The sequence below is a fragment of the Nanorana parkeri genome, unplaced genomic scaffold (genome assembly GCF_000935625.1).
Source record: "Nanorana parkeri isolate BGI_ZX_2015 unplaced genomic scaffold, ASM93562v1 scaffold2013, whole genome shotgun sequence".
NCBI classification, from domain to species: Eukaryota; Metazoa; Chordata; class Amphibia; order Anura; family Dicroglossidae; genus Nanorana; species Nanorana parkeri.
The window spans coordinates 34865-43459 of NW_017308281.1; the positions used below are offsets into that span (position 1 = coordinate 34865).

The 8595-nt window shown below is 55.2% G+C and overlaps 1 protein-coding gene across 1 annotated transcript in view; it reads left to right on the plus strand.

Moving 5' to 3' along the window:
- Window positions 1–3206: 3206 nt before the first annotated feature.
- The window catches only part of LOC108800400 (transcription factor Sox-6-like), a 128839-nt gene continuing 123450 nt past the window's right edge, over window positions 3207–8595 (plus strand). Inside the window, exon 1 of the mRNA XM_018572384.1 lies at window positions 3207–3236. The gene's annotated coding sequence lies outside the window, so the exon portion shown is untranslated. The remainder of the gene's footprint in view (window positions 3237–8595) is intronic.

An 8595-nucleotide genomic window follows, 5' to 3' on the forward strand; every position in this document is an offset into this window, starting at 1 on the left:
TCACCAGGAGATGTTCTGTGGCGGAGCGGGGGAGGAGGCGGATCGGTGACACGGATCGGTGGATCGGTGACACATCTTTATTGCCGGCTGTGTTTTGGTATTTTATTTTTAATGGTCTGTAAATTGGGATAATAGGCGGGCGGAGCGATCCGTCATCACGTTATATCGCCGCCCTGTGCCGTGTCCTCTCCTCACGTCATCTTTGCTGCGATGAAAACATTTTTATTTATAACGTTGTGCCGCACAGAGACCCCCACATGTGCCGCGCAGAGACCCCCACATGTGCCGCGCCGAGACCCCCACATGTGCCGCGCCGAGACCCCCACATGTGCCGCGCCGAGACCCCCACATGTGCCGCGCCGAGACCCCCACATGTGCCGCGCCGAGACCCCCACATGTGCCGCGCCGAGACCCCCACATGTGCCGCGCCGAGACCCCCACATGTGCCGCGCCGAGACCCCCACATGTGCCGCGCCGAGACCCCCACATGTGCCGCGCCGAGACCCCCACATGTGCCGCGCCGAGACCCCCACATGTGCCGCGCCGAGACCCCCACATGTGCCGCGCCGAGACCCCCACATGTGCCGCGCCGAGACCCCCACATGTGCCGCGCCGAGACCCCCACATGTGCCGCGCCGAGACCCCCACATGTGCCGCGCCGAGACCCCCACATGTGCCGCGCCGAGACCCCCACATGTGCCGCGCCGAGACCCCCACATGTGCCGCGCCGAGACCCCCACATGTGCCGCGCCGAGACCCCCACATGTGCCGCGCCGAGACCCCCACATGTGCCGCGCCGAGACCCCCACATGTGCCGCGCCGAGACCCCCACATGTGCCGCGCCGAGACCCCCACATGTGCCGCGCCGAGACCCCCACATGTGCCGCGCCGAGACCCCCACATGTGCCGCGCCGAGACCCCCACATGTGCCGCGCCGAGACCCCCACATGTGCCGCGCCGAGACCCCCACATGTGCCGCGCCGAGACCCCCACATGTGCCGCGCCGAGACCCCCACATGTGCCGCGCCGAGACCCCCACATGTGCCGCGCCGAGACCCCCACATGTGCCGCGCCGAGACCCCCACATGTGCCGCGCCGAGACCCCCACATGTGCCGCGCCGAGACCCCCACATGTGCCGCGCCGAGACCCCCACATGTGCCGCGCCGAGACCCCCACATGTGCCGCGCCGAGACCCCCACATGTGCCGCGCCGAGACCCCCACATGTGCCGCGCCGAGACCCCCACATGTGCCGCGCCGAGACCCCCACATGTGCCGCGCCGAGACCCCCACATGTGCCGCGCCGAGACCCCCACATGTGCCGCGCCGAGACCCCCACATGTGCCGCGCCGAGACCCCCACATGTGCCGCGCCGAGACCCCCACATGTGCCGCGCCGAGACCCCCACATGTGCCGCGCCGAGACCCCCACATGTGCCGCGCCGAGACCCCCACATGTGCCGCGCCGAGACCCCCACATGTGCCGCGCCGAGACCCCCACATGTGCCGCGCCGAGACCCCCACATGTGCCGCGCCGAGACCCCCACATGTGCCGCGCCGAGACCCCCACATGTGCCGCGCCGAGACCCCCACATGTGCCGCGCCGAGACCCCCACATGTGCCGCGCCGAGACCCCCACATGTGCCGCGCCGAGACCCCCACATGTGCCGCGCCGAGACCCCCACATGTGCCGCGCAGAGACCCCCACATGTTCCGCACAGAGACCCCCCACATGTGACGCACAGAGACCCCCACATGTTCCGCACAGAGACCCCCCACATGTGCCCCGCAGAGACCAAAGTATTTCCCGGGGGATACATGAGTGTTTTATCCACGTTTCAGGCTATTTATTAATCCGTGAGGTCTGATTGGCCGATTATTTGCCGCGTTTTCACCCTCCGCTGTATTTATAAACTTTCCACCAATTGCGTCATTTCCAGCAACATTCGTGTGTTAAAGAGGACCTGTCTCCATGAATAATCCTCAATGTACAGCAACAGGATCATTCTCCAGGAAATCTCCCCCTCTTATCAATAAAAATCCGTCCTTCAGCTCCAGTCAGTGACTTTGCCTGGGCTGAGGTGATGTCATCACACTTTGTAGCAAGGTGAGAGGCTGCAGCAGGTGTTGATCTGTGATGGTGCCGTCCTTCTGGAGAGAAAAGCAGGTGGAAGCATTGTCGGGGGGAGTCCTGTGATCTCTATGAGAGGTAATAAATACCTGGAAGGGTCACACGGACACATTACTCAGCCTGCAGTTATATCTGATGACAGGTCCTCTTTAATTATTGATCACTATTTCTCCATCGCTCTCCCTCATTCCGGCACACAATTTTCGATGGTCATTATTCTCCGGACGTCTCTGATTTTGCTCCGTTTCCGGTGTCTTTGCTCCTGTGACACTTTGTGTCCGATCACCCCGGAGAACAAAGACCAACCGAGGAAACCTGTTAATGGCGGCGGGTTTAGTGCCAAATTGCTCACCAAATTGTCTTAATTTAGTTAAATATTACGCTGGGATTTTATGACTTTTTTTTTACATCTCTCAGTAATATCTCTGCCCCGCGATTGGCCCATTCGTGCCGCTATCTGCCGGAGCAACGGAGGCCGCCTCACCAGCCTCCCATTACAGATTAACCAGTCTGGAGGTTGATGATTAACTGCCGATGAGAAACAATGTTCCTGCCGTTTCCAATCAGGAGCTGCGAGCTAGAGAGCCCGGAGACCCCAGGGAGGGCCCGGAGAGCCTGGAGCCCCCTATGAGAGCTGGGAGAGCCCCGAGAGACCCCTGGGAGGGCCTGGAAACCCCTGGGAGATCCCGGAGCCCCCTGGGAGATCCCGGAGCCCCCTGGTAGAGCTGGGAGCCCCCTGGTAGAGCTGTGACAGCCCGGAGCCCCCTGGGAGGGCCTGGGAGAGTCTGGAGAGACTCCTGGGAGAGCCCGGAGACCCCTGGGAGGGCCCGGAGAGCCGAGAGAGACCCCTGGAGCCTGGAGATCCCTAGAAAGCCCGGACCCCCCTGGGAGAGCCAGGAGTGCCTCCTAGAAGAGCCTGGAGAACCCAGAACCCCTGGTAGAGCCGGGAGCCCCCTGGGAGAGTCCAGAGACCCTTGGGAGGGCCTGGAGACCCCTGGAAGAGCCCAGAGACCCCTGGTAGAGCTGGTAGACCCTAGAGATCCCTTGAAAGCCCGGAGAGACCCCTGGGAGAGCCCGGAGACCCTCGCAGAGACATGGGCCCCTCAGGTAAGTGATTGTCTCCTCCCACCTAATGGAACTGGTGACCCTGAGCAGTTCGGGGGCGGAGGAGGTGTGACAGTTGGGGCGTCTTTGTGAAGATTTCTGGCCATGATGGGCCCCCCTCCCCCAGGATTTGCCTGGATTGTACAGCATTTGGTTTGACGTTTCTGCTGTATTTTGATGCTTGGAGTCATGTTCTTGGTTCCCATTGGAGGGGAGCGGCCTGACCAGAGTCACATCATCTGTCTCTTCAGTTTTATCATTTATAAATATTCCGGCAGTATTGATTGTCTGAGGGTCAGTCCGCGAGATCAAATCCCTGTTCACGGCTATCGTGGAACAATTGCTGGGTGGCTACAGGCTTTTTGTTGGGTGATCGTTGGGTTGATTGTTGGTTGATTGTTGGGTGATCGTTAGGTGATCGTTGGGTGATCGTTAGGTGATCGTTAGGTGATCGTTGGGTGATTGTTGGGTGATTGTTGGGTGATTATTGGGTGATCGTTGGGGTGATCGTTGGGTGATTGTTGGGTTGATTGTTGGGTTGATTGTTGGGTTGATTGTTGGTTGATTGTTGGGTGACCGTTGGGTGATGGTTGGGGTGATGGTTGGGTGATTGTTGGGTGATTGTTGGGTGATCGTTGGGGTGATTGTTGGGTGATCGTTGGGTGATCGTTGGAGTGATGGTTGGGTGATTGTTGGGTGATTGTTGGGTGATCGTTGGGTGATCGTTGGGGTGATGGTTGGGTGATTGTTGGGTGATCTTTGGGCTGATTGATGGGTTGGTTGTTGGGTGATTGTTGGATGATTGTTGGGTTGATCGTTGGGTTGATCGTTGGGTGATCGTTGGGTTGATTGTTGGTTGATTGTTGGGTGATCGTTGGGTGATCGTTGGGGGGATGGTTGGGGTGATGGTTGGGTGATTGTTGGGGGATTGTTGGGTGATTGTTGGGTGATCGTTGGGGTGATCGTTGGGTTGATTGTTGGTTGATTGTTGGGTGATCGTTGGGTGATCGTTGGGGGGATGGTTGGGGTGATGGTTGGGTGATTGTTGGGGGATTGTTGGGTGATTGTTGGGTGATCGTTGGGGTGATCGTTGGGTTGATTGTTGGTTGATTGTTGGGTGATCGTTGGGTGATCGTTGGGGGGATGGTTGGGGTGATGGTTGGGTGATTGTTGGGGGATTGTTGGGTGATTGTTGGGTGATCGTTGGGGTGATCGTTGGGTTGATTGTTGGTTGATTGTTGGGTGATCGTTGGGTGATCGTTGGGGGGATGGTTGGGGTGATGGTTGGGTGATTGTTGGGGGATTGTTGGGTGATTGTTGGGTGATCGTTGGGGTGATCGTTGGGTTGATTGTTGGTTGATTGTTGGGTGATCGTTGGGTGATCGTTGGGGGGATGGTTGGGGTGATGGTTGGGTGATTGTTGGGGGATTGTTGGGTGATTGTTGGGTGATCGTTGGGGTGATCGTTGGGTTGATTGTTGGTTGATTGTTGGGTGATCGTTGGGTGATCGTTGGGGGGATGGTTGGGGTGATGGTTGGGTGATTGTTGGGGGATTGTTGGGTGATTGTTGGGTGATCGTTGGGGTGATCGTTGGGTTGATTGTTGGTTGATTGTTGGGTGATCGTTGGGTGATCGTTGGGGGGATGGTTGGGGTGATGGTTGGGTGATTGTTGGGGGATTGTTGGGTGATTGTTGGGTGATCGTTGGGGTGATCGTTGGGTTGATTGTTGGGTTAGTTGTTGGGTTGATTGTTGGGTGATTGTTGAGTGATTGATTGTTTGGTGTCGGGTGAATGATCACATGAGAGCCATCTATTGGGGGAACGTCACCATAATCTCATGAGTGATTTTTCAGCAGTCCAGCAGACTGAAGATTACATGGCGGATTGACATGCAGACATGATCCAACCCTCCCGTGAAGAACCTCCCGACAAAAGGAAAGCGAGCAGATCCGGAGCAGGTCACAAAGGAAGCAGAAGCAGTATAACACTCGCATGTGACCAGAGATGGGGCGGTTTGTATACGGCCGCCATGCAGGGTCAGCGCTGGCGGCTCGGCCCTCCTCTTCTACCTCTGAATTGCTGACAGACCGGCACTGAGTGTGATCCCCGCTCTGGTCTCTATGTGTGTTATCTCTGCGCGCACTTCTTCCCTTTTGTCTTGACGTTCATGTTTTGCAGCCACTTTATTAGACAACCAGATCATAAAAGATGTCACATCAGAGGCTCCAGCCACACGTGGTAAAAGCATGCAAGAAATGTGTAGGACATCCCTCACTTTGTCAGTCCAGAGGATGGCCTTCATGTCATGTCAGTCCAGAGTCCAGAGGATGGCCTTCATGTCATGTCAGACCAGAGGATGGCCTTCATGTCAGTCCAGAGGATGGCCTTCTTCATGTCATGTCAGACCAGAGGATGGCCTTCATGTCATGTCAGACCAGAGGATGGCCTTCATGTCATGTCAGTCCAGAGGATGGCCTTCATGTCATGTCAGACCAGAGGATGGCTTTCATGTCATGTCAGACCAGAGGATGGCCTTCATGTCATGTCAGTTCGGAGGATGGCCTTCATGTCATGTCAGTTCGGAGGATGGCCTTCATGTCATGTCAGTTCGGAGGATGGCCTTCACCTCCTGTTACCAGTCAGCTGTGTGTATAGGGGATTGGAGGAGTGAATCTCCTTCCCTCGGGGAATATTGAATGTTGGATATGTTGGTGTCACCTGTGCTGGCGGGGGAGTGGAGGGGTGCGCGGGAGGCGAGGGGTTAAGTAGCGGAGCTCGTCTGTCTTTGTCTGCCTCCACATTAACATTTTAATAATTACACGGCTTGGAATGTGCGGCAGCCAATCAGGAGCCGCCGGCAGGTCACGTTATGTGATTGCCTTTTGAAATGATTGTGTGATTGTGATTACCTGTTTACTGATCCGCTCGGAGAACAAACAGCGTCACATCGCCGGGAACAATTAGACGCGATTATGATGCTCGTTATCCCAGAGATGAGAAGTCTGTGATTAGCCGACTTGTCAGCACCCGGGAGCCCTTCCAGGGGGGTCCGCTTTGTTCTGCACCAAGTGTCTCTGTGTGTCACAATGTATGTGTGCATGTGTCACAATGTATGTATGTGTGTCACAATGTATGTGTGCATGTGTCACAATGTATGTATGTGTGTCACAATGTATGTATGTATGCGTGTGTCACAATGTGTGTGTGTGTGTGTCACAATGTATGTGTGTGTGCGTGTGTCACAATGTATGTGTGTGTCACATTGTATGTGTGCGTGTGTTACAATGTATGTATGTGTGCGTGTGTCACAATGTATGTGTGCGTGTGTCACATTGTATGTGTGCGTGTGTTACAATGTATGTATGTGTGCGTGTGTCACAATGTATGTGTGTGTCACATTGTATGTGTGCGTGTGTTACAATGTGTGCGTGTGTCAGAATGTTTGTGACCCTATGGGGAAGATTTCCCCCTTTTTGTCTGTGTGACACCTGTACAGGAAATGAAGGTTGTGGGTGTCACCGGGACAGGTAGACACACCGGCAGCTATAACATTATTTACACTAAAACGTGATCTTGGCTGTGTCCCCGATGGAGAGATTTCCCTTCACTTCCTGTCCAGTCAGTCAGGTATTGAGAACAAATCTCCCCAACGGGGACCCGGAGGCATTACAAACCCATCCTCACTCCAACTATAAAAGAAATGGCTGGAGTTGGAGAATGCTGAAGTGGCCCCTCAGTCATATTTGTGGATGCCTTCAGTGTTCTGTATCGCGGCGTCACCGGCGTGGTGAATCTGACATCATCCTTCACCACAAATCATAAAACTCCATTCTATTCGTTTTCTGAAGCTGCATTTTTTCCTCCGTGATTCTCCTTGAAGCTTACAAATCTCCCCAGGTGCAGCCCCTCCCACTGTCAGCCTGATCTGTCCTTTCAGCTGGTGTGCAGTGGAGTTTATTCTGGACATATGTTTTTGGGAACAGATTATTGGAGGGATTCCGGATTGTCGGTCCGCCGACATCTGGACGGGTTTGTGGAAAGGATAATGGCGGTGATCAGCCGCGCACCTTTCCGTATAATTATCAGGTGCGGGAAGGAGAATTAGGCGATATCTCCGGCACGCGGCGCGTCTATTAATCCGCCGCACGCTGCGCCGCGCTCTGCTATCAAAACGTTACTTCTCTCATTTCCTGCGCAGAGGACGATCTCCGCCTTTTACCTGAATTCCTCATCAATAAAGAGCCGTCCGCGCCTCCCATTAATGGCGGACAATCGCGCTGCGCTCAGGCGGACGAATCCCTGTTCATACAAAGCTCGCCAAGCGCACTTAAAGGGGAACCCCACTCCGGAAAATGGGGCATTGGACTTTCAAGCAGCTGTGATAGTGGAAGATGAAGTCTTCAAATCTTCGATTTTCTCTGCACAGCCAATCGTCTCGTCTCTCATTTTCCTCCAACTTTCCCCGGAAAGCGTGGCTGGTCTGAGCCGGCAGATATGTGTCACAGCTCCGCCCCCTGACAACTCTCCCAGCTGTCTGATGTCTAAGTCTCCGCCCACCGGCAGATTCTGTGTCATCAGAGTCTGTGCCACTCCGATCTCATCCAGGGCAGTGTTATAGTTGATTGGAGTTCCCCTTTAAGGACCATACTGGGGGGGGGGGGGGGGTTCCCCCTTTAATAAAAGTATTTGTGAGACGATTTGATTTCCTGATTATTAACATCTTTACCGATTGTCTTTTAATCGCCGCTCGCCGCCGTCCCGCGCTCCGTTTCACCCATTGTAGAATTTCTGTAAAACAAGAAAAAGCTTTTCACGGCTTTTCCTCCGCGGGAAGGAAGGACGCAGCGCCCGCTGACCGCACGCCGCGCCCACATCACCACTTCTACATCACACATGGAGCACTTATTCCTTCGTTATGGCTGCCTCGTGTGCGGCGGGAAGGGAGACCTCCGTCTGACCAATCGCAGGGTCTCCGGGCTGCCGTGATGTCACGTCTGCTCCGCCAATTCGGCGCTCGTTTTCCTGGATACAAACGTGCGCACTTTGCTACATTGTATCACCGCGTGTCTCTCTTTCCGGCGTCTCACCCCGCACGTCATCACAACAGAGAACGGACGCACTTTGCGCACATGACGCTGTTGGCCGCGATGGCGTTTACGGTATTTAGCCGCCTTTCGTCTCCTTTTCTTCATACCGCGTCTGCCTTCCATCCCCCGACGTATTTCTTCTGTTTTAGACGCACGGAATTAATATTCAATGTGTTTTCTCCGTGGGCTCCCAGCATTGCGAGATCAAAGCGTCGCATTGTGTCTATATTTATACTTTGTGTATATTTGTTATTACCCGGCGTGGTGCGCTCGC